The sequence below is a fragment of the Drosophila novamexicana genome, unplaced genomic scaffold (assembly GCF_003285875.2).
Source record: "Drosophila novamexicana strain 15010-1031.04,08,12 unplaced genomic scaffold, DnovRS2.1 tig00000817-arrow-arrow-pilon, whole genome shotgun sequence".
In the NCBI taxonomy this organism is placed as follows: Eukaryota; Metazoa; Arthropoda; class Insecta; order Diptera; family Drosophilidae; genus Drosophila; species Drosophila novamexicana.
The window spans coordinates 1,924,928-1,952,152 of NW_020824827.1; the positions used below are offsets into that span (position 1 = coordinate 1,924,928).

General features: G+C 38.4%; 1 protein-coding gene across 5 annotated transcripts in view; it reads right to left on the reverse strand.

Annotated features, from left to right (window-relative positions):
- LOC115764108 (sodium-coupled monocarboxylate transporter 2) overlaps window positions 1-27,225 on the reverse strand; it is a 61,271-nt gene that overhangs the window by 31,295 nt on the left and 2,751 nt on the right. The window lies entirely within an intron of this gene.

A 27,225-nucleotide genomic window follows, 5' to 3' on the forward strand; every position in this document is an offset into this window, starting at 1 on the left:
TCTCGGCTAGTCGCGGCTGGCACTTACCTTTAATTAAATAATTTATGCTAATTTTCTGCAACGTCGTTAATTAAATTTTAACTGCTTGCAGTACAACAACGTCAACTTTTGTGGCTGACTAATTGCTGCCATGACGTCGTTGTCTTTGTCGAGCTTCTTGTTTGTGTTCAATTGTTGCCTTTGTTGTTGTTGTTGTTATCATTAGCAGCTGTTATTATCACTTGCAGCTGGTTAATTGGGCGCACAAAAGAACAATCCAGCCAGCGAAAGTTCCCCCCAAAGATTGTTCAATCGAAATGGAGAGTGCCAATATTTGAGCTCGTCTGTCGCATATTGAATTGTTGTATATATATATCTCTGTTAGACGGTACGTGTGCAGAGCACGAACAATTCAGTTTAGCCAAAAATATAGTTGATACTGTGCATTTTGTATAAACACACAGGCATATAATTGCGTTTGCATGCTTGCCAAAGATTGTATTTCACATTTAATTAACTTTGAACCTAAACAAACAAAATAACTAACGTGTGTCAGACAGTTCTGGGAGCTTATATAAGGTGAGTGTAGCTGTGTGTAGGTGTGTGTGTGTGCCTGAAGTCTAATCACATTGCGATAACAACCACGCTTGACGCTAATTGCAAGAGTTACGAACATTCATAACAGATCCCGCAGCGGATGTTATATGAAAAAAGCGTGCTATTTATTTAAAATGCACTCGATTTTCTATCTTTTCGAATGAAATTAAACAAAACACAAATTGAGACAATGTTGGCTCACCCGAGGGCAGCAACAAGAACAACAACAATAAACAATCGACTTTATCTTGTCAGTCATCGCATATCAGCGTGTTTTTCGCGTGTAAAATGTCACACTCGCCATTGAAAGGCCGTATATAAATTGTATTTTGCAGATAAAAAGCAAACAAACAATAATATTCATGTCAAAAACTCATCACGTGAATTGCTAAAAGCATTTTGCCAGCCAGCCTGTGTAATTATTGGTTGCCCAATTTTCGATCAAACAATTCCACAATTAGAAAACAAATTTTTTTAATGTACAAATTTGATAGTTTCGACTAGTTTTTAAAGAGTTTTGACAAAAGCCCAATTAGTTGTACCGAAAAGTCTGTTCACACACATTTTAATAATCGCAGATTGATGTGCTCAGGAGTTGCAAACAAATAATTTCTGTGAATTTAATTAAATTAATTGATTTAATCATCTTGAATTGCCAAACACATTTGCTCGACACAGTTTACATGACAAAAAACAATATATTAATCATACGCCATAAATTATTGCAATAATGCTTTGCAAAATAATTGTTTCTTAAATTAAATTCGTCGTTTTTTCCAATAAAAAAGCGACATTCAATCAATCATCTTTCAACATGCGCTTGTATATAGAAAATAAACTTGATCGGGCTATAATATTTGAATATCACATAACAGACATTCGATTTGGATTGTACCTTTGTCTATATACATTTAACAGAAATTCGTTGAACGGCAAAAAGATGGTTTAAAGTATCAGATTTTAAAGGTAAACGAAAACCTTTGAAATAATATACGTAAGCAAGTACATTATTTAATGCACCTGTCATTAAGAAATTGATTGAACAGCTGTGGCTATAATTTCACCCACAGAGCCTTGCAGGGCTTTCAAATTGAACCGATTTATTTTATTAACAAATTGAATTCTCATGTTTGCTTGTTATTCGGCATGGTCAGTCGACTCTCTGTATGGGCTGTCAAAAATTCCATACGCGGACCAAAGGCATTTCAACGGCGAACCACTTACAGCCACCGCCACGGCCACTGCAAATGCAACTGTCACAGCCATTGGTAGTGCAATGGCACACCAATGAGCCCAAAGCCCTCGCCACTGTCGAGGCTAACAAAGTGCGGACAACCGCCGTCGCACGGTGGTCACTTTTGATTGTATCACCGTCTCCAAACTATGATATTTACAAATCAAAGATTGATTTTGTCTAATAATGTGCATTTGTGGAGCAGAAATGATTTATCTATATGCTGACAAACTCAACAAAACACATAAAGACTGCAAGCACTACATCATTCATATTTCATGAAAATCGCATAGAAAGGCGATGTACCGCCTCTCAAGCTGTACTTGAGAGTGAGAAGAGACAGCTATTTTATAGCTGAAGACAAAGCTTTAATGATGCTTGACATTTTGAGAATCACATAGAAAGGCGATAACTGCAAGACATCGTGAGAGTGGGTTAAAGAGACAGCTCTTTTATAGATAATGACAGTCTCGATAATGCATGACATTTTGAGAATCACATAGGAAGGCTATAGTTGCAAGACAGCGTGAGAGCGAGGTAAAGCGTCAGCTCTTTGATAGCTAATGACAATGTCTCGATAATGCTTGACATTTTGAGAATCACATAGAAAGGCTTACTCCTGCTTATGCTGTTGCAAATATACTCAGCGTCCACTGTGCGTGGTGCATTTGCCGGGGTTAAATTGCACTTGACTGATTTTTATTGTGACAAGCGCACGCTGTTCAGCAAATTAAATGCCCCGGCCACAATAATAATAACAACAACAACAGCAGCAACAACAATAATAACAAGAACTGTGCTGCTATGTGCCGCACTGACAAGCAATTAAATGCGTGTTGCAAATGTGGCCAAGAGCATCAGTAGTAGCAGCAAAACAAAAAAAAAAAAAAACGAAAAATTGGTAATTGCTGCAGGATTTTATTGCGGCTCAAGCTGTGTGTTATCCTGGCAGTTGCACTCCCCTCGCTGATTCAATTGACGTTGCACTATATGAAATTGTAATTTGCCATTCGTTATTAATTTGTTTTTTAATGGTTCCATATTGAAATATTGAAAGATACAACTGATAAACGTGGCGTGCAGCGCTATTTATTGCTCTATTTAAAGTCTATTAAATATTAACAAGCGCAAACTTAATTATCTGTTTAAATATTCAGTCTGCATCAGCTGACTTCATTCTTAACCTTTTTGTTGAGAGAGGCTGCTCAAAAGCAAATGTTATTTGCTTAGTGTAAAAACGTGTGCATGTTCTATGTAAGCTGCATAATCCACTATTTATGGAGTTTGGCAGGCTTTAGGCTTTCGGCCTTGCATGAGGCGTAGGCCAACCAATAAAAATATAAAACTCATTTAATGCATGGCAGGGATTATGGTCACATTAAGAATGTAATTAATTTAAATGCATTAAAAATTGCAAAGTGCCACAAAGAAAATAAATAAATAACAACGGCGCAACAGCCACTGAAAACTATCAGTGGTATTTAAAGTGAAAATTAAAAAATAGCATATAAATAATTAAATAGCAACAATAATGCTACATCGCCCAACGACTGGCATTCATTTTTCGCCACCTTTTTGGCCGCCGCACTCGGGCCAAACCAGCTGCAGGAAGAGGGCGTGCCTCTTTGCTGTCGCTGCCAGCTGATTATTTATTTTTATTTATTTATTTTCTCGCATATATACATATATATATAGGCCAAGTTCTGCTGCCAAGCCAAGCCAACGGCCAACAAGTACAACAGCCACACACAGATTGACATAAATAAAATGGGCAACTGTGTGCTGTGTGGCCGGCGAAGGAGCATGAAAACGATTTTAATCCAGTCTGCAAAACTGAAAGAATGCACATTTGTTGACGCACCGAATCCGGAATACTATACCAAATGTACAACAAAATATATGTATATATCAAAAGTTTCGAAAAAACAAAAGTTTGATTGCGCAGCAAAGTTCTTACATATGATATTGAGCAATTCATATTACGAGCATTGGCTATAATATACTTAATATTCTCTTAATATCTGAAAACTAACAAACTACATTGTCTATCCTCCAAAAAATCAGTTTTCAATAATCTCCCGATTCTATTAATAGCAGATCTTGCTCTATAAATACAAATGCTTAACTCCTTGTTGAAGCTTTAACTTGTTGGAAATTGCAAGCGTCAAGCAGCAATAGAGTAAAGCGACAGTTGGGTTCTAGGTTCGAGTCCCAGCAGATTTGTTTTTAATAGTTAGTAATGGGATAATAAGAATTCATTTCTAATTATGTTTTGTGTATTATTCATATTTATATATATTATAAATAATAAAATATATGTAATACATAAATATTAAAATAGAACTGGAAAAACAAATTATAAAAACTCAAAAGGAATGAATATTTCTTGAATACTTGTTTAGCTTCTTAGCCACAAACAGCTGAGCATAGTTAATGGCACAGACTTCTTGTTAGAGTATGCTAAATAATATTTTCTTGGCTGGCCAAAGGGCAGACAGAGCCCAGCTATGTAAGCCGCCGTGGTGGTAAAAGCAAAACGAAATCCGAGAATGAAATTTATCTGCTGCGATTTATGGTGCATGTTGGGCCGCATACAACACAGCTAGCGTAGGGTGTGGCAGTCTTGTTGAGTTCATAAATAGCAATGTTGCATGCAACATGCACTTGCCGCACACTTGAGGCACCCAGTTCAACTCAACTCAGCTCGAATCGACCAGACTCAGCCCGGTGCAGGCTCTAATTTTTATGAGAATCTTGCGTGCCGTGCTTTCTATAAGGCTACAAGGCGTTGCCGTCATGTCGACGACAACACCGCAGCACTTGTGTTCAGTCAGCGGCAGGACTACTTACAGCTTGATGGCATTATGCAGGCAAAATATACAAACTACTTTATCAAAATGCAAAATGCAAACAGCCAACAGTGCGTACTGCATATTACACATACGCCACGTGCGCGGTTTTCTAAAATTAGCTCTCGCACAAAAATGTCGACTGCAGACTGCGAACGCAGCTTACAATAGCTTGTGCCAAGTAATACGCAACAGCTAGACTGCCCGACTGAAAACTACTCTGTAAACAGTTTGAGACCATAGCTAGTACTATTTCAAATATAGATAGTTTATTGCTGTATTATAGAAATTATATTAGTTATAATAATCAAAAGGGCTGCATAGTGGGCTTTCGCATTGTCGGCCGAATAAACGTCATGATAAAAGTTTTTAAAAGAAACTTGATGAGAATATCAAATACCTTAAATGTTGCCTCACAGGCTCTAGGCTGTTGCCTAAAACAACAAAAAAATAAGGCAGAATCCTTAAATAAAATACCCTTGTATACATGTGGCTTACGGAATTACAGACATGTGAGGAGAAGTATGAAGCCCCTAACTGGAGATAAACAGAAATATTTTTAATGAAAAAACTTATGTTTCGACACATTCTTTTCATAGAGCTATATAAAATAATATTAAAATAAATAAAAATAAAAAAAAATGTATATTATAAAAAAATATATACATATAAAACATCAGTCTGATGTTGGTTAGATATGGTTCATGTATAAGGAGCATAGTCAAAGTAATAAATGAGGGATACGATCACAAGAACTTAATTTTCTAACGAATGTTCCTATGACAGCTTTATGACAGAGTAGTCCGATGCGTTGGGAACTAGACGGAACCTATAATGTTTTATAGGTTATACCCTAAAACTGAGAAAAAAGTTTGCCTAGAGACAGACAGACGGACATGACTATATCGACTCTTCTGTGCGCTTCTTTGAGGCGTTACACATTTCACGACCAACTTGAAGTACCTTCTCTAAGGGTATACTAAGGGTAAAAACAAAATAGTGTGCAGCGAGACGTACAATCGGCCTTTGTTGTTATATGTTGCTAACAAGCAATTCAATTAGTTGCCGGCAGCAATAGCAACAGCAACAACAGCAACAACAATTGCAATTGCAATCATCTGCCTAGTCACATAAAGCAAAGCCAATGCGAGCCTGATAACTTCGTGGTGGCGAACTTTAGCACAAAACTATTCTGCTGCTTTTTGTTGCTATTGAGGCGCACTCCAAGAAGCCGAGCGAGCAGCTCTAGGTTGCAGCTGAAAGGAAGCCAGAAAGGCGGACAGGAATGGCAAATCGGCGCTGTCCCAGTTGCTTGTTTGATTTGGCTGGCTGGTTCGTTGGCTTGTTGGCGTGTTGGCCAACAAATTGCAGCCACAAGAAACGGTGTTTTTTTTTTGGCTTCCGACTTGTTTGTCAGTGCTTGCTTGCAGCTTTCATTGATTACTTTGTTATGGATTTGCTACGGCTGATTTGGTTTCGACAATTTCTGCACTACCCTCGGCCAATTTCTTTGGATTACAGCAACAACTGCAGCCTCTGATTGCGGCAATCATAAAATGGCGCCAAAAGTTTGCACAATTTTATATATTCAATATACACACTAAGCAGCCCTTTTGACATCAATGCCATTTCGCGTCGTCAAACGCAAAGGATATGCAGGACTATTGAATCTCAATAGTTGCAGCAATACCCCAAAATGCATTCAAATTGTTATCGAGCAACAAATTTGCTTCTATGCTTTTTCAAATGTCTTTCCTAAATAAATGATTCGACCATAAAAGCGCAATTAAAATGCAAACCATGCGGCGCTTTATGATTAGAGACGCGCTACAATTTCGTGCACGTTCCCGGCTCGGACTTCGAAAAACTTTTAACTAACTGCTGTATGTGTGTTGGGGCGGGGGGGAGGGGCAGTCGCAGGGGGTTACCCAAGTGGCGCATGGAATAATTCAGCGAGCCGGAATATATATAATCATGTTTGGAGTGCACTTCAAAAAATATACTTGAACTTTTTGTAATATGCACAATATGCAATGTATTATATAACTTTTGATATATTTATTTGGCAATCTTTAAATATATACGAGGTTCATATATGAAGGACTGACTGTTATCTAATCAATGAGCCAAACTGCGCTAGAGGCTGCCTCTGTGGTCGATAGTTAGACGAAATTCAGGAAAATTAACACTCTTTGTAAAATACAACGCAGCATATGAGTCTGACTTGAAAATGTGACGTCTTGAGTCAGCGTTAATTATGTATCTTAGGTTCGGACCAGCAAAAGAGAGGTCGCTGGTCGCAGATTTGATTAAGGCAGAAAAAGAAGAACAGAAATGAACATAGAGCTATGCAGCCTGAAGTTGGGGGGTATTAAAAAAAAAACAACTTTCGTATCACCAAAATTTGTAACATTATTCCTTTGATCAGGCAACGCCGGGTAATTTCTACCAGTGAATATATTATCTACAATGTAAAACTATTTGTTAATTAATCAAAGATTATTTAAACAACAATAATTTATCTGTTGATCGCATCTAATGAAATTATAAATTAAATACCTTAACACATTAAATTTCAATTTTTGCACTTAATTTTTTTTCAGTGCATGAGTGCACTCAAAGATATAGCTGGACAAAGGGGTTCGGGGGGTGTGCAGAGCTTAAGCCAAATGGCTTCAAATGTTGCTAAAATGACAGCCAACAACAGGCAGAAGCAGAGGATGCACCTTATTGGCCTGTTGTCGTCGTATTTATCACTGCTGTCTGCGAGCGCCAGGTAAGTGGGCGTGGCGTGTTCTGGCCGGAACTTGACGCAGGTCAGGTAACAAGTTGCAAGCGGGGCTTTTTTTTAATTTGTGGCTTTTCCTAATGTTGTTGTTGTTGCATTGGAACAGGTTAAGTTGCAAGACGCCCTTTGTGTGAGTGTTTGTTTGTATGTGTGTGTGTGTGTGTGTGTGTGTGTGTGTGTGTGTGTGAGTGTGTGCAGTGTAGTTCAATGCCCGCCGATACAAATGCAGCTCTGGCAAATGCATTTTTATTGAATTGCATTGATAATTGCTGGGAACATGCATGTTGCATGTTTGTTGTTGTTTTACAGTCGTTCGGCTGTTCGTTTGTTTGTTCGATTGTAATTCGATTTCTGTTTGCATGTTTGCACTAAATGCGCGCTGCTATTTGGCCGAATCGATTTGCAATTCAATTTGGGTCATATGCAATCAATCAGCGAACTCTTTTTAGCAGTCGTTGAACTTTGTCTTGCGATTTTCTATTGATTAGTCAGAAGTGGCTAGCATTGGGCATGTTTTCACTAATGAATATTCGAAACAAGTTTTTTATTTGCATCATGTGACAAACAATCCATCAACAACAGCATCATCAAAGCACAGCATTTCGGCTATTAAAGTGCCGCTTTTAATTAATTATCTAACTAACTATGATGTGGCAAAATTTTTAACCGGCTCATTTTAAGGTACATTTATGACCTTAAAAGCGGGCAGCGCTGTGGAACGCATTTCAAATTAATTACAATAGAAGTCTTTTTGTGTATTTTCAATTACAGCAGGTAATATACATAAAAAAATTGCACAAAAACAACAACAAACTACTTGACCAAGGTGTTAATGCTAACTGCGTTTGACATAATTTGCGGCTCGAACGCCGAGCGAATCAAGAAATTGACAGCAACAACAACAAAAACAGCAACAATTTGCACTGAACTAATTGTTTGTCACGCGAACGCGCTAAACACGTGATATTCTTGCTGAATCCACTGCAAAGGGTGAATTGGGTTTATGCAAATGTATGCAACTGCTCGAAGGCAGCACCTCTGAAGCTGAGTTCCTCTGGCCATATCCACCTGTTAGTCTGTCTGTCTGTCTTTCTGTTTGTCTTTCTGTCTGTTTAATCCGTCTGTGGAATACTAAAGCTAGGCCCTAGTATAGTATTTTAGTATATCCAACCTAAGACTGGTTCATAATCTTCTTCCATATGCAGCTATTTATAGAATAATAACGCAGCTAAATATCGGTATAGGTTATGCATGTTTTATGGCATGTTTTATCCCTGACATATTTATAAGGATCTTTTTTTTTTTAATTATTTTGTTAATGTTAAATTATATCATCTTTAATTTATATGATCTGACTACAAACAGTAAAGTTACTGAAGAGTATACTTCTCAAAAGGTGGGGTAAGCAAAGAAGCAGCACAGCCTAAATAAAGTCTATGTAATAGCCTGATTCCACTATGCACAAAAAATATTACATTTTAAAACATCACATTTCTGTATTCCATTGGCAAGTGTGGTTTGTTGGTAACATGTGAGTGGCAAAGTAAAAAAATCCAAAGAATTCTTTTATTTTGATTTATAGAAGCTTGAACGATTGCAAAGTTCCCTTGGTTCTCGTCTCAGCGTATCTTCTAGTCGGTCACGCCCGATTTGCTGGTTGTTTTTGTGCCTGTTGCTTGTGTTGTTGTGTGCTGCCAACCTTTGCCGTGCTTGAAGTGCCATGCAAATTGAGTACTTAGCAAATTGTAGTAATTAAAAAACGCGCACGCAAAGTCGCTAGGTACGAAAAAGCGCGCGCGTTTTGCCAGCGACTATTTTGTTGAAAAAATATTTGTGTGTAACAAAAACGAATGAATGAATGAATGCACATTTATTGTACGTTTTGGTTGTAAAAGGAAACATATAATCATTTTGTAAAAGCCGTTTATTATATGTAAAAATATATATATCAATTCATTATCAACTCTTTTTCATTTCAGCGAAATATTATTATTCAAATTTACAATTCCGGCTTAAAGTGCGCTGCTGTGTGTTTTTAATAGTTATTTCAAACAACTTTGTATACAACAACTTTTGTTTATTCGAGCGGGTAAGTGGCTATAAAATTTGTACATAGTATATAAGTATAATCAGACGAAAGATTCATTTTATGACGCAATGCTTGTGTTTTGTATTAAATCAGGATCAAAGATTGTGGGTCCGAAGTTTAAGAACTCCGATCTGTCTTAAACTGATTCGTATAGCTATATGTAGGGTCTTATTGAATAGCAAGTGATTCTGTGAAATACAACTTGTGGAAAATTGGCGGAAATAGCATGCGCACATGTTGGCAAAATTATTTTAAGAGAAACTCTTTTTATACTCTGAACCCATTAAAAATGAGAATAAGGGTATATTGTATTTGTGAAAAATCCAAATGTATGTAACAGGCAGAAGGAAGCATCTCCGACCCCATAAAGTGTATATATTCTTTATCAGCACCAATAGCCGATCTAGTCATGTCAGTCGGTCTGTCTGTCCGTCCGTCCGTATGTATGAACGCAAGGATCTCAGAACCTATAAGAGCTAGAGACTTGAAATTTTAGATGTAGGTGTTCTTAGTGCCTGCGCAGATCGAGTTTGTTTCCAATAATCGATAACCACCCCCATATCTCGGCCAAATCTCATCCGATTTTCACGAAGTTAGGCTTTTTTTTCATGATTTTCCCTCTAGATTAATCTGGCATTCAACTCTGAACACCGATTTTTTAGTCGAAATTTATGTCCAAATCTTACCCCAAGATTCGTATATAGACATGGGTCAAAATTTACCACGCCCATAACTAGGTCAAATCTCATCCGATTTTCACGAAGTTTGGCTTTTTCTTCATGGTTTTCCCTCTAGATTAATGTGGCATTCAAAGCTCGACACCGACTTTTTAGTCGAAATTCATGTCCAAATCTTACCCCAAGATTCCTATATAGACATGGGTCAAAATTTACCACCCCCATAACTCGGTCAAATCTCATCCGATTTTCACGAAGTTTGGCTTTTTCTTCATGGTTTTCCCTCTAGATTAATGTGGCATTCAAAGCTCGACACCGATTTTTTGGTCGAAATTCATGTCCAAATCATACCCCAAGATTCCTATATAGACGTGGGTCAAAATTTACCACCCCCATAACTCGGTCAAATCTCATCCGATTTTCACGAAGTTTGGCTTTTTCTTCATGGTTTTCCCTCTAGATTAATGTGGCATTCAAAGCTCGACACCGATTTTTTGGTCGAAATTCATGTCCAAATCTTACCCCAAGATTCGTATATAGAAATGGGTCAAAAATTATCACCCCCATAACTCGGTCAAATCTCATCCGATTTCCACGAAGTTTGGCTTTTCCTTAATGGTTTTCCCTCTAGATTAATCTGGCATTCAAATCTCGACACCGATTTTTTAGTCGAAATTCATGTCCAAATCTTACCCCAAGATTCGTATATAGACATGGGTCAAAATTTACCACCAACATATCTCGGCCAAATCTCATCCGATTTTCACGAAGTTTGGCTTTTTCTTCATGGTTTTTCCTCTAGATTAATGTGGCATTCAAAGCTCGACACCGATTTTTTGGTCGAAATTCATGTCCAAATCATACCCCAAGATTCCTATATAGACGTGGGTCAAAATTTACCACCCCCATAACTCGGTCAAATCTCATCCGATTTTCACGAAGTTTGGCTTTTTCTTCATGGTTTTCCCTCTAGATTAATGTGGCATTCAAAGCTCGACACCGATTTTTTGGTCGAAATTCATGTCCAAATCTTACCCCAAGATTCGTATATAGAAATGGGTCAAAAATTATCACCCCCATAACTCGGTCAAATCTCATCCGATTTCCACGAAGTTTGGCTTTTCCTTCATGGTTTTCCCTCTAGATTAATCTGGCATTCAAATCTCGACACCGATTTTTTAGTCGAAATTCATGTCCAAATCATACCCCAAGATTCCTATATAGACATGGGTCAAAATTTACCACCCCCATAACTCGGTCAAATCTCATCCGATTTTCACGAAGTTTGGCTTTTTCTTCATGGTTTTCCCTCTAGATTAATGTGGCATTCAAAGCTCGACACCGATTTTTTGGTCGAAATTCATATCCAAATCTTACCCCAAGATTCGTATATAGAAATGGGTCAAAAATTATCACCCCCATAACTCGGTCGAATCTCATCCGATTTCCACGAAGTTTGGCGTTTTCTTCATGGTTTTCCATTTAGATTAATCTGGCATTCAAGTCTCGACACCGATTTTTTGGTCGAAATTCATGTCCAAATCTTACCCCAAGATTCGTATATAGACATGGGTCAAAAATTATCACCCCCATAACTCGGTCAAATCTCATCCGATTTCCACGAGGTTTGGCTTTTTCTTCATGGCTTTCCCTCTAGATTAATGTGGCATTCAAAGCTCGACACCAATTTTTTGGTCGAAATTCATGTCCAAATCTTACCCCAAGATTCGTATATAGAAATGGGTCAAAAATTATCACCCCCATAACTCGGTCAAATCTCATCCGATTTCCACGAAGTTTGGCGTTTTCTTCATGGTTTTCCCTTTAGATTAATCTGGCATTCAAAGCTCGACACCGATTTTTTAGTCGATATTCATGTCCAAATTATACCCCAAGATTCGTATATAGACATGGGTCAAAAATTATCACCCCTATAACTCGGTCAAATCTCATCCGATTTCCACGAAGTTTGGCGTTTTCTTCATGGTTTTCCCTTTAGATTAATCTGGCATTCAAATCTCGACACCGATTTTTTAGTCGAAATTCATGTCCAAATCATACCCCAAGATTCCTATATAGACATGGGTCAAAAATTATCACCCCCATAACTCGGTCAAATCTCATCCGATTTTCACGAAGTTTGGCTTTTTCTTCATGGTTTTCCCTTTAGATTAATCTGGCATTCAAATCTCGACACCGATTTTTTAGTCGAAATTCATGTCCAAATCTTACCCCAAGATTCGTATATAGAAACGGGTCAAAAATTATCACCCCCATAACTCGGTCAAATCTCATCCGATTTTCACGAAGTTTGGCTTTTTCTTCATGGTTTTCCCTCTAGATTAATCTGGCATTCAAATCTCGACACCGATTTTTTAGAAGAAATTCATGTCCAAATCATACCCCAAGATTCCTATATAGACATGGGTCAAAATTTACTACCCCCATAACTCGGTCAAATCTCATCCGATTTTTACGAAGTTTGGCTTTTTCTTCATGGTTTTCCCTCTAGATTAATGTGGCATTCAAAGCTCGACACCGATTTTTTGGTCGAAATTCATGTCCAAATCTTACCCCAAGATTCGTATATAGAAATGGGTCAAAAATTATCACCCCCATAACTCGGTCAAATCTCATCCGATTTCCACGAAGTTTGGCTTTTCTTCATGGTTTTCCCTCTAGATTAATGTGGCATTCAAAGCTCGACGCCGATTTTTTGGTCGAAATTCATGTCCAAATCTTACCCCAAGATTCGTATATAGAAATGGGTCAAAAATTATCACCCCCATAACTCGGTCAAATCTCATCCGATTTCCACGAAGTTTGGCGTTTTCTTCATGGTTTTCCCTTTAGATTAATCTGGCATTCAAATCTCGACACCGATTTTTTAGTCGAAATTCATGTCCAAATTATACCCCAAGATTCGTATATAGGCATGGGTCAAAAATTATCACCCCCATAACTCGGTCAAATCTCATCCGATTTCCACGAAGTTTGGCGTTTTCTTCATTGTTTTCCCTCTAGATTAATCTGGCATTCAAACCTCGACACCGATTCGTATATAGAAATTGGTCAAAAATTATCACCCGCATAACTCGGTCAAATCTCATCCGATTTCCACGAAGTTTGGCTTTTTCTTCATGATTTTCCCTCTAGATTAATGTGGCATTCAAAGCTCGACACCGATTTTTTGGTCGAAATTCATGTCCAAATCTTACCCCAAGATTCGTATATAGAAATGGGTCAAAAATTATCACTCCAATAACTCGGTCAAATCTCATCCGATTTCCACGAAGTTTGCCGTTTTCTTCATGGTTTTCCCTTTAGATTAATCTGGCATTCAAATCTCGACACCGATTTTTTAGTCGAAATTCATGTCCAAATTATACCCCAATATTCCTATATAGACATGGGTCAAAATTTACCACCCCCATAACTCGGTCAAATCTCATTCGATTTTCACGAAGTTTGGCTTTTTCTTCATGGTTTTCCCTCTAGATTAATGTGGCATTCAAAGCTCGACACCGATTTTTTAGTCGAAATTCATGTCCAAATCATACCCCAAGATTCCTATTTAGACATGGGTCAAAATTTACCACCCCCATAACTCGGTCAAATCTCATCCGATTTTCACGAAGTTTGGTTTTTTTTTCATGGTTTTCCCTCTAGATTAATGTGGCATTCAAAGCTCGACACCGATTTTTTGGTCGAAATTCATGTCCAAATCTTACCCCAAGATTCGTGTATAGAAATGGGTCAAAAATTATCACCCCCATAACTCGGTCAAATCTCATCCGATTTCCACGAAGTTTGGCGTTTTCTTCATGGTTTTCCCTTTAGATTAATCTGGCATTCAAATCTCGACACCGATTTTTTAGTCGAAATTCATGTCCAAATTATACCCCAAGATTCGTATATAGACATGGGTCAAAAATTATCACCCCCATAACTCGGTCAAATCTCATCCGATTTCCACGAAGTTTGGCGTTTTCTTCATTGTTTTCCCTCTAGATTAATCTGGCATTCAAATCTCGACACCGATTCGTATATAGAAATTGGTCAAAAATTATCACCCCCATAACTCGGTCAAATCTCATCCGAATTCCACGAAGTTTGGCTTTTTCTTCATGATTTTCCCTCTAGATTAATGTGGCATTCAAAGCTCGACACCGATTTTTTGGTCGAAATTCATGTCCAAATCTTACCCCAAGATTCGTATATAGAAATGGGTCAAAAATTATCACCCCAATAACTCGGTCAAATCTCATCCGATTTCCACGAAGTTTGCCGTTTTCTTCATGGTTTTCCCTTTAGATTAATCTGGCATTCAAATCTCGACACCGATTTTTTAGTCGAAATTCATGTCCAAATTATACCCCAATATTCCTATATAGACATGGGTCAAAATTTACCACCCCCATAACTCGGTCAAATCTCATTCGATTTTCACGAAGTTTGGCTTTTTTTCATGGTTTTCCCTCTAGATTAATGTGGCATTCAAAGCTCGACACCGATTTTTTGGTCGAAATTCATGTCCAAATCTTACCCCAAGATTCGTGTATAGAAATGGGTCAAAAATTATCACCCCCATAACTCGGTCAAATCTCATCCGATTTCCACGAAGTTTGGCGTTTTCTTCATGGTTTTCCCTTTAGATTAATCTGGCATTCAAATCTCGACACCGATTTTTTAGTCGAAATTCATGTCCAAATTATACCCCAAGATTCGTATATAGACATGGGTCAAAAATTATCACCCCCATAACTCGGTCAAATATCATCCGATTTTCACGAAGTTTGGCTTTTTCTTCATGGTTTTCTCTCAAGATTAATGTGGCATTCAAAGCTCGACACCGATTTTTTGGTCGAAATTCGTGTCCAAATCTTACCCCAAGATTCGTATATAGACATGGGTAAAAATTTACCACCCCCATAATTCGGTCAAATCTCATCCGATTTCCACGAAGTTTGGCGTTTTCTTCATGGTTTTCCCTCTAGATTAATCTGGCATTCAAGTCTCGACAACGATTTTTTGGTCGAAATTCATGTCCAAATCTTACCCCAAGATTCGTATATAGACATGGGTCAAAATTTACCACCCCATAACTCGGTCAAATCTCATCCGATTTTCACGAAGTTTGGCTTTTTCTTCATGGTTTTCCCTCTAGATTAATGTGACATTCAAAGTTCGACACCGATTTTTTGGTCGAAATTCATGTCCAAATCTTACCCCAAGATTCGTATATAGACATGGGTCAAAATTTACCACCCCCATAACTCGGTCAAATCTCATCCGATTTCCACGAAGTTTGGCGTTTTCTTCATGGTTTTCCCTTAAGATTAATCTGGCATTCAAATCTCGACACCGATTTTTTGGTCGAAATTCATGTCCAAATTATACCCCAAGACGCGTATATAGATATGGGTCAAAAATTATTACCCCCATAACTCGGTCAAATCTCATCCGATTTCCACGATGTTTGGCGTTTTCTGCATTATTTTCCCTCTAGATTAATGTGGCATTCAAATCTCGACACCGATTCGTATATAGAAATGGGTCAAAAATTATCACCCCCATTACTCGGTAAAATCTCATCCGAATTCCACGAAGCTTGGCTTTTTCTTCATGATTTTCCCTCTAGATTAATGTGGCATTCAAAGCTCGACACCGATTTTTTGGTCGAAATTCATGTCCAAATCTTACCTCAAGATTCGTATATAGAAATGGGTCAAAAATTATCACCCCAATAACTCGGTCAAATCTCATCCGATTTCCACGAAGTTTGCCGTTTTCTTCATGGTTTTCCCTTTAGATTAATCTGGCATTCAAATCTCGACACCGATTTGTTAGTCGAAATTCATGTCCAAATTATACCCCAATATTCCTATATAGACATGGGTCAAAATTTACCACCCCCATAACTCGGTCAAATCTCATCCGATTTTCACGAAGTTTGGCTTTTTCTTCATGGTTTTCTCTCTAGATTAATGTGGCATTCAAAGCTCGACACCGATTTTTTGGTCGAAATTCATGTCCAAATCTTACCCCAAGATTCGTATATAGACATGGGTCAAAATTTACCACCCCCATAACTCGGTCAAATCTCATCCGATTTTCACGAAGTTTGGCTTTTTCTTCATGGTTTTCTCTCTAGATTAATGTGGCATTCAAAGCTCGACACCGATTTTTTGGTCGAAATTCATGTCCAAATCTTACCCCAAGATTCGTATATAGACATGGGTCAAAATTTACCACCCCCATAACTCGGTCAAATCTCATCCGATTTTCACGAAGTTTGGCTTTTTCTTCATGGTTTTCTCTCTAGATTAATGTGGCATTCAAAGCTCGACACCGATTTTTTGGTCGAAATTCATGTCCAAATCTTACCCCAAGATTCGTATATAGACATGGGTCAAAATTTACCACCCCCATAACTCGGTCAAATCTCATCCGATTTTCACGAAGTTTGGCTTTTTCTTCATGGTTTTCTCTCTAGATTAATGTGGCATTCAAAGCTCGACACCGATTTTTTGGTCGAAATTCATGTCCAAATCTTACCCCAAGATTCGTATATAGACATGGGTCAAAATTTACCACCCCCATAACTCGGTCAAATCTCATCCGATTTTCACGAAGTTTGGCTTTTTCTTCATGGGTTTCTCTCTAGATTAATGTGGCATTCAAAGCTCGACACCGATTTTTTGGTCGAAATTCATGTCCAAATCTTACCCCAAGATTCGTATATAGACATGGGTAAAAATTTACCACCCCCATAACTCGGTCAAATCTCATCCGATTTCCACGTAGTTTGGCGTTTTCTTCATGGTTTTCCCTTAAGATTAATCTGGCATTCAAATCTCGACACCGATTTTTTGGTCGAAATTCATGTCCAAATCTTACCCCAAGATTCGTATATAGACATGGGTCAAAATTTACCACCCCCATAACTCGGTCAAATCTCATCCGATTTTCACGAAGTTTGGCTTTTTCTTCATGGGTTTCTCTCTAGATTAATGTGGCATTCAAAGCTCGACACCGATTTTTTGGTCGAAATTCATGTCCAAATCTTACCCCAAGATTCGTATATAGACATGGGTCAAAATTTACCACCCCCATAACTCGGTCAAATCTCATCCGATTTTCACGAAGTTCTGCTTTTTCTTCATGGTTTTCTCTCTAGATTAATGTGGCATTCAAAGCTCGACACCGATTTTTTAGTCGAAATTCATGTCCAAATCTTACCCCAAGATTCGTATATAGACATGGGTCAAAAATTATCACCCCATAACTCGGTCAAATCTCATCCGATTTTCACGAAGTTTGGCGTTTTCTTCATGGTTTTCCCTCTAGATTAATGTGGCATTCAAAGCTCGACGCCGATTTTTTGGTCGAAATTCATGTCCAAATCTTACCCCAAGATTCGTATATAGACATGGGTCAAAATTTACCACCCCCATAACTCGGTCAAATCTCATCCGATTTCCACGAAGTTTGGCGTTTTCTTCATGGTTTTCCCTTAAGATTAATCTGGCATTCAAATCTCGACACCGATTTTTTGGTCGAAATTCATGTCCAAATCTTACCCCAAGATTCGTATATAGACATGGGTCAAAATTTACCACCCCCATAACTCGGTCAAATCTCATCCGATTTCCACGAAGTTTGGCGTTTTCTTCATGGTTTTCCCTTAAGATTAATCTGGCATTCAAATCTCGACACCGATTTTTTGGTCGAAATTCATGTCCAAATCTTACCCCAAGATTCGTATATAGACATGGGTCAAAATTTACCATCCCCATAACTCGGTCAAATCTCATCCGATTTTCACGAAGTGTGGCTTTTTCTTCATGGTTTTCTCTCTAGATTAATGTGGCATTCAAAGCTCGACACCGATTTTTTGGTCGAAATTCATGTCCAAATCTAACCCCAAGATTCGTATATAGACATAGGTCAAAAATTATCACCCCCATAACTCGGTCAAATCTCATCCGATTTTCACGAAGTTTGGCTTTTTCTTCATGGTTTTCCCTCTAGATTAATGTGACATTCAAAGCTCGATACCGATTTTTTGGTCGAAATTCATGTCCAAATCTAACCCCAAGATTCGTATATAGACATAGGTCAAAAATTATCACCCCCATAACTCGGTGAAATCTCATCCGATTTCCACGAAGTTTGGCGTTTTCTTCATTGTTTTCCCTCTAGATTAATCTGGCATTCAAATCTAGACACCGATTTTTTGGTCGAAATTCATGTCCAAATCTTACCCCAAGATTCGTATACAGACATGGGTAAAAAATTATCACCCCTATAACTCGGTCAAATCTCATCCGATTTCCACGAAGTTTGGCTTTTTCTTCATGGTTTTCCCTTAAGATTAATCTGGCATTCAAAGCTCGACACCGATTTTTTGGTCGAAATTCATGTCCAAATCTTACCCCAAGATTCGTATATAGACATGGGTCAAAATTTACCACCCCCATAACTCGGTCAAATCTCATCCGATTTTCACGAAGTTTGGCTTTTTCTTCATGGTTTTCTTTCTAGATTAATGTGGCATTCAAAGCTCGACACCGATTTTTTGGTCGAAATTCATGTCCAAATCTTACCCCAAGATTCGTATATAGACATGGGTCAAAATATACCACCCCCATAACTCGGTCAAATCTCATCCGATTTCCACGAAGTTTGGCGTTTTCTTCATGGTTTTCCCTTAAGATTAATCTGGCATTCAAATCTCGACACCGACTTTTTGGTCGAAATTCATGTCCAAATCTTACCCCAAGATTCGTATATAGACATGGGTCAAATTTTATCACCCCCATAACTCGGTCAAATCTCATCCGATTTTCACGAAGTTTGGCTTTTTCTTCATGGTTTTCTCTCTAGATTAATGTGGCATTCAAAGCTCGACACCGATTTTTTGGTCGAAATTCATGTCCAAATCTTACCCCAAGATTCGTATATAGACATGGGTCAAAATTTACCACCCCCATAACTCGGTCAAATCTCATCCGATTTCCACGAAGTTTGGCGTTTTCTTCATGGTTTTCCCTTAAGATTAATCTGGCATTCAAATCTCGACACCGATTTTTTGGTCGAAATTCATGTCCAAATCTTACCCCAAGATTCGTATATAGACATGGGTCAAAATTTACCACCCCCATAACTCGGTCAAATCTCATCCGATTTTCACGAAGTTTGGCTTTTTCTTCATGGTTTTCTCTCTAGATTAATGTGGCATTCAAAGCTCGACACCGATTTTTTGGTCGAAATTCATGTCCAAATCTTACCCCAAGATTCGTATATAGACATGGGTCAAAATATACCACCCCCATAACTCGGTCAAATCTCATCCGATTTCCACGAAGTTTGGCTTTTTCTTCATGGTTTTCTCTCTAGATTAATGTGGCATTCAAATCTCGACACCGATTTTTTGGTCGAAATTCATGTCCAAATCTTACCCCAAGATTCGTATACAGACATGGGTCAAAATTTATCACCCCCATAACTCGGTCAAATCTCATCCGATTTCCACGAAGTTTGGCTTTTTCTTCATGGTTTTCTCTCTAGATTAATGTGGCATTCAAAGCTCGACACCGATTTTTTGGTCGAAATTCATGTCCAAATCTAACCCCAAGATTCGTATATAGACATAGGTCAAAAATTATCACCCCCATAACTCGGTCAAATCTCATCCGATTTTCACGAAGTTTGGCTTTTTCTTCATGGTTTTCCCTCTAGATTAATGTGACATTCAAAGCTCGACACCGATTTTTTGGTCGAAATTCATGTCCAAATCTTACCCCAAGATTCGTATATAGACATGGGTCAAAATTTACCATCCCCATAACTCGGTCAAATCTCATCCGATTTTCACGAAGTGTGGCTTTTTCTTCATGGTTTTCTCTCTAGATTAATGTGGCATTCAAAGCTCGACACCGATTTTTTGGTCGAAATTCATGTCCAAATCTAACCCCAAGATTCGTATATAGACATAGGTCAAAAATTATCACCCCCATAACTCGGTCAAATCTCATCCGATTTTCACGAAGTTTGGCTTTTTCTTCATGGTTTTCCCTCTAGATTAATGTGACATTCAAAGCTCGACACCGATTTTTTGGTCGAAATTCATGTCCAAATCTAACCCCAAGATTCGTATATAGACATAGGTCAAAAATTATCACCCCCATAACTCGGTGAAATCTCATCCGATTTCCACGAAGTTTGGCGTTTTCTTCATTGTTTTCCCTCTAGATTAATCTGGCATTCAAATCTAGACACCGATTTTTTGGTCGAAATTCATGTCCAAATCTTACCCCAAGATTCGTATACAGACATGGGTAAAAAATTATCACCCCTATAACTCGGTCAAATCTCATCCGATTTCCACGAAGTTTGGCTTTTTCTTCATGGTTTTCCCTTAAGATTAATCTGGCATTCAAAGCTCGACACCGATTTTTTGGTCGAAATTCATGTCCAAATCTTACCCCAAGATTCGTATATAGACATGGGTCAAAATTTACCACCCCCATAACTCGGTCAAATCTCATCCGATTTTCACGAAGTTTGGCTTTTTCTTCATGGTTTTCTTTCTAGATTAATGTGGCATTCAAAGCTCGACACCGATTTTTTGGTCGAAATTCATGTCCAAATCTTACCCCAAGATTCGTATATAGACATGGGTCAAATTTTATCACCCCCATAACTCGGTCAAATCTCATCCGATTTTCACGAAGTTTGGCGTTTTCTTCATGGTTTTCCCTTAAGATTAATCTGGCATTCAAATCTCGACACCGATTTTTTAGTCGAAATTCATGTCCAAATCTTACCCCAAGATTCGTATATAGACATGGGTCAAATTTTATCACCCCCATAACTCGGTCAAATCTCATCCGATTTTCACGAAGTTTGGCTTTTTCTTCATGGTTTTCTCTCTAGATTAATGTGGCATTCAAAGCTCGACACCGATTTTTTGGTCGAAATTCATGTCCAAATCTTACCCCAAGATTCGTATATAGACATGGGTCAAAATATACCACCCCCATAACTCGGTCAAATCTCATCCGATTTCCACGAAGTTTGGCTTTTTCTTCATGGTTTTCTCTCTAGATTAATGTGGCATTCAAATCTCGACACCGATTTTTTGGTCGAAATTCATGTCCAAATCTTACCCCAAGATTCGTATACAGACATGGGTCAAAATTTATCACCCCCATAACTCGGTCAAATCTCATCCGATTTTCACGAAGTTTGGCTTTTTCTTTATGGTTTTCTCTCTAGATTAATGTGGCATTCAAAGCTCGACACCGATTTTTTGGTCGAAATTCATGTCCAAATCTTACCCCAAGATTCGTATATAGACATGGGTCAAAATTTACCACCCCCATAACTCGGTCAAATCTCATCCGATTTCCACGAAGTTTGGCGTTATCTTCATGGTTTTCCCTTAAGATTAATCTGGCATTCAAATCTCGACACCGATTTTTTGGTCGAAATTCATGTCCAAATCTTACCCCAAGATTCGTATATAGACATGGGTCAAAATTTACCACCCCCATAACTCGGTCAAATCTCATCCGATTTTCACGAAGTTTGGCTTTTTCTTCATGGTTTTCTCTCTAGATTAATGTGGCATTCAAAGCTCGACACCGATTTTTTGGTCGAAATTCATGTCCAAATCTTACCCCAAGATTCGTATATAGACATGGGTCAAAATTTACCACCCCCATAACTCGGTCAAATCTCATCCGATTTTCACGAAGTTCTGCTTTTTCTTCATGGTTTTCTCTCTAGATTAATGTGGCATTCAAAGCTTGACACCGATTTTTTAGTCGAAATTCATGTCCAAATCTTACCCCAAGATTCGTATATAGACATGGGTCAAAAATTATCACCCCATAACTCGGTCAAATCTCATCCGATTTTCACGAAGTTTGGCGTTTTCTTCATGGTTTTCCCTCTAGATTAATGTGGCATTCAAAGCTCGACGCCGATTTTTTGGTCGAAATTCATGTCCAAATCTTACCCCAAGATTCGTATATAGACATGGGTCAAAATTTACCACCCCCATAACTCGGTCAAATCTCATCCGATTTCCACGAAGTTTGGCGTTTTCTTCATGGTTTTCCCTTAAGATTAATCTGGCATTCAAATCTCGACACCGATTTTTTGGTCGAAATTCATGTCCAAATCTTACCCCAAGATTCGTATATAGACATGGGTCAAAATTTACCACCCCCATAACTCGGTCAAATCTCATCCGATTTCCACGAAGTTTGGCTTTTTCTTCATGGTTTTCCCTTAAGATTAATCTGGCATTCAAAGCTCGACACCGATTTTTTGGTCGAAATTCATGTCCAAATCTTACCCCAAGATTCGTATATAGACATGGGTCAAAATTTACCACCCCCATAACTCGGTCAAATCTCATCCGATTTTCACGAAGTTTGGCTTTTTCTTCATGGTTTTCTTTCTAGATTAATGTGGCATTCAAAGCTCGACACCGATTTTTTGGTCGAAATTCATGTCCAAATCTTACCCCAAGATTCGTATATAGACATGGGTCAAATTTTATCACCCCCATAACTCGGTCAAATCTCATCCGATTTTCACGAAGTTTGGCGTTTTCTTCATGGTTTTCCCTTAAGATTAATCTGGCATTCAAATCTCGACACCGATTTTTTAGTCGAAATTCATGTCCAAATCTTACCCCAAGATTCGTATATAGACATGGGTCAAATTTTATCACCCCCATAACTCGGTCAAATCTCATCCGATTTTCACGAAGTTTGGCTTTTTCTTCATGGTTTTCTCTCTAGATTAATGTGGCATTCAAAGCTCGACACCGATTTTTTGGTCGAAATTCATGTCCAAATCTTACCCCAAGATTCGTATATAGACATGGGTCAAAATATACCACCCCCATAACTCGGTCAAATCTCATCCGATTTCCACGAAGTTTGGCTTTTTCTTCATGGTTTTCTCTCTAGATTAATGTGGCATTCAAATCTCGACACCGATTTTTTGGTCGAAATTCATGTCCAAATCTTACCCCAAGATTCGTATACAGACATGGGTCAAAATTTATCACCCCCATAACTCGGTCAAATCTCATCCGATTTTCACGAAGTTTGGCTTTTTCTTTATGGTTTTCTCTCTAGATTAATGTGGCATTCAAAGCTCGACACCGATTTTTTGGTCGAAATTCATGTCCAAATCTTACCCCAAGATTCGTATATAGACATGGGTCAAAATTTACCACCCCCATAACTCGGTCAAATCTCATCCGATTTCCACGAAGTTTGGCGTTATCTTCATGGTTTTCCCTTAAGATTAATCTGGCATTCAAATCTCGACACCGATTTTTTGGTCGAAATTCATGTCCAAATCTTACCCCAAGATTCGTATATAGACATGGGTCAAAATTTACCACCCCCATAACTCGGTCAAATCTCATCCGATTTTCACGAAGTTTGGCTTTTTCTTCATGGTTTTCTCTCTAGATTAATGTGGCATTCAAAGCTCGACACCGATTTTTTGGTCGAAATTCATGTCCAAATCTTACCCCAAGATTCGTATATAGACATGGGTCAAAATTTACCACCCCCATAACTCGGTCAAATCTCATCCGATTTTCACGAAGTTCTGCTTTTTCTTCATGGTTTTCTCTCTAGATTAATGTGGCATTCAAAGCTTGACACCGATTTTTTAGTCGAAATTCATGTCCAAATCTTACCCCAAGATTCGTATATAGACATGGGTCAAAAATTATCACCCCATAACTCGGTCAAATCTCATCCGATTTTCACGAAGTTTGGCGTTTTCTTCATGGTTTTCCCTCTAGATTAATGTGGCATTCAAAGCTCGACGCCGATTTTTTGGTCGAAATTCATGTCCAAATCTTACCCCAAGATTCGTATATAGACATGGGTCAAAATTTACCACCCCCATAACTCGGTCAAATCTCATCCGATTTCCACGAAGTTTGGCGTTTTCTTCATGGTTTTCCCTTAAGATTAATCTGGCATTCAAATCTCGACACCGATTTTTTGGTCGAAATTCATGTCCAAATCTTACCCCAAGATTCGTATATAGACATGGGTCAAAATTTACCACCCCCATAACTCGGTCAAATCTCATCCGATTTCCACGAAGTTTGGCGTTTTCTTCATGGTTTTCCCTTAAGATTAATCTGGCATTCAAATCTCGACACCGATTTTTTGGTCGAAATTCATGTCCAAATCTTACCCCAAGATTCGTATATAGACATGGGTCAAAATTTACCACCCCCATAACTCGGTCAAATCTCATCCGATTTTCACGAAGTTTGGCTTTTTCTTCATGGTTTTCTCTCTAGATTAATGTGGCATTCAAAGCTCGACACCGATTTTTTGGTCGAAATTCATGTCCAAATCTTACCCCAAGATTCGTATATAGACATGGGTCAAAATTTACCACCCCCATAACTCGGTCAAATCTCATCCGATTTCCACGAAGTTTGGCGTTATCTTCATGGTTTTCCCTTAAGATTAATCTGGCATTCAAATCTCGACACCGATTTTTTGGTCGAAATTCATGTCCAAATCTTACCCCAAGATTCGTATATAGACATGGGTCAAAATTTACCACCCCCATAACTCGGTCAAATCTTATCCGATTTCCACGAAGTTTGGCGTTTTTTTCATGGTTTTCCCTTTAGATTAATCTGGCATTCAAATCTCGACACCGATTTTTTGGTCGAAATTCATGTCCAAATCATACCCCAAGATTCCTATATAGACATGGGTCAAAATTTACTACCCCCATAACTAGGTCAAATCTCATCCGATTTTCACGAAGTTTGGCTTTATCTTCATGGTTTTCCCTCTAGATTAATGTGGCATTCAAAGCTCGACACCGATTTTTTGGTCGAAATTCATGTCCAAATCTTACCCCAAGATTCGTATATAGACATGGGTCAAAAATTACCACCCCATAACTCGGTCAAATCTCATCCGATTTTCACGAAGATTGGCGTTTTCTTGATGGTTTTCCCTCTAGATTAATCTGGAATTTAAATCTCGACACCGATTTTTTAGTTGAAATGCATGTCCAAATTTTACCCCAAGATTCGTATATAGACATAGGTTAAAATTTACCACCAACATATCTCGGCCAAGTCTCATCCGATTTTCACGAAGTTTGGCTTTTTATACGCTGAACCCATTAAAAATGGGTATAAGGGTATATTGTATTTGTGCGAAAGCCAAATGTATGTGACAGGCAGAGGGAAGCATCTCCGACCCCATAAAGTATATATATTCTTGATCAGCATAAATAGCTGAGTCGATCTAGCCATGTCCGTCTGTCCGTCCGTCCGTCCGTCCGTCCGTATGTATGAACGCATGGATCTCAGAACCTCTAAGAGCTAGAGACTTGAAATTTTAGATGTAGATGCTCCTGCGCAGATCGAGTTTGTTTCCAATAATCGAGAACTTATTCCGTTTCCAAGCAATCGATAAAAATCGATATCGATATCCTGTTTCTTGGGCAATTTTGGTAAACAATAAGAACTAGAGTCACCAAACTTGACATATAGCTTCTAAAATAGAATATATATATGCATTTGATGTTGGAAGAAGAGGGTTCAGGGCATCCCCTAGTCGGGAGCTCCCGACTAGAACCTCTTACTTGTTTTCAATAAAAAAATGTCCAGAAAGCTTAACAACATCCTGATAAGGCAATTAAAAATAAATGTAGGAAATAAGATGCATTATTTTTGAGAGTGCCTGACTTTGAAATACCCTATATTCGGGCAACAATAATAATAAATAATAATAATAAATGGTAAATAAACAAATGGGTTTTAAAAAAGAATATAAGGTATATAAAAATTCGGACCAGACAAACTTTTTTTTTACCATTTTTTTTTAATCTATCTTAACTACTTTATAAAAAGGGAATATAGGGTATATAAAACCATTCGGTGGTTAATTTAAAAAATGCCACAATATGAACATCAATATTTTATGCAATTTATGCATTCAATTGAAAGCTCATAAATATTTATTCTTAATGAATGATGGTGTGTGTGTGTGTGTGTGTGTGTGTGTGCGCGCGTGTGTGTGTGTGTGTGTGTGTGTGTGTGTGTGTGTGTGTGTGTGTGTGCGTGTGTGTGTGTGTGTGTCTGTGTATTTGGTTGGATCCCTTCTGCTGTGGTATCCTGTCGCGGTTGCCCCTCTCTTTTGGCAGCTGCTGTCATATTTATGTAAAGGTTAATCCTGCTTTGACAAGCTGACAGGCTGACAGTGTTGGGCAATGTCACATAGTTTGACAGCGGACCGTTATAGTTAATGCGGCTTATTAAATGCGCGTTGCGTAAGCCTTAACTCAAATGCGTCTTTGACGTTGCACAAGAAACTAAATTCAGTGCATACTATATTGCGTGCTAATGTATTAAGGTGCCGGCTGGCAAACATAATAAGTACGGATGTTGCAGTCGGGTTGCAACGACTGCGCAATACTCTGCCTCGGCTTATTAACTTGACAGGCTTTCAGTTTTTTTTTGTGTTTATCGGTCACTCTAGCTCTTAAACTATTCAGGATATGAATCATCTATATTTAAATAAGTTTCAACACTTTATTTCGCACAAAACCAATATACTCTTTTTCATTAAAAAACCAGGATAAAATGGTTAAAATGTAGATTTATGCAAATGTGCCGACTCGCATCCTGTCGACCCCACAGTCGCATTTCTGCATGCGCTGTATGTCAATGTGTTAGTAAACCCGCTAGTCAAAGTTCTCTATAAACTATGTTCTATCGCCCCCCGCACTGCCGCCCCTCTGCTTTGTCGTATCGCATTCTCTGCCCACGGGCTGTCTGCTTGTCAGTTGGCTGCCGCTGCTGCAGACGCCGCTGTTGCTGTCGCTGCTGCTGCGCTGCCGCTGTCTCTTGTCTGTGTATTGAGTGTATTGCATTTAATATTTATTTTATTGCTTTTATTTCTGTTTTTTTTTTCCCCCATCAT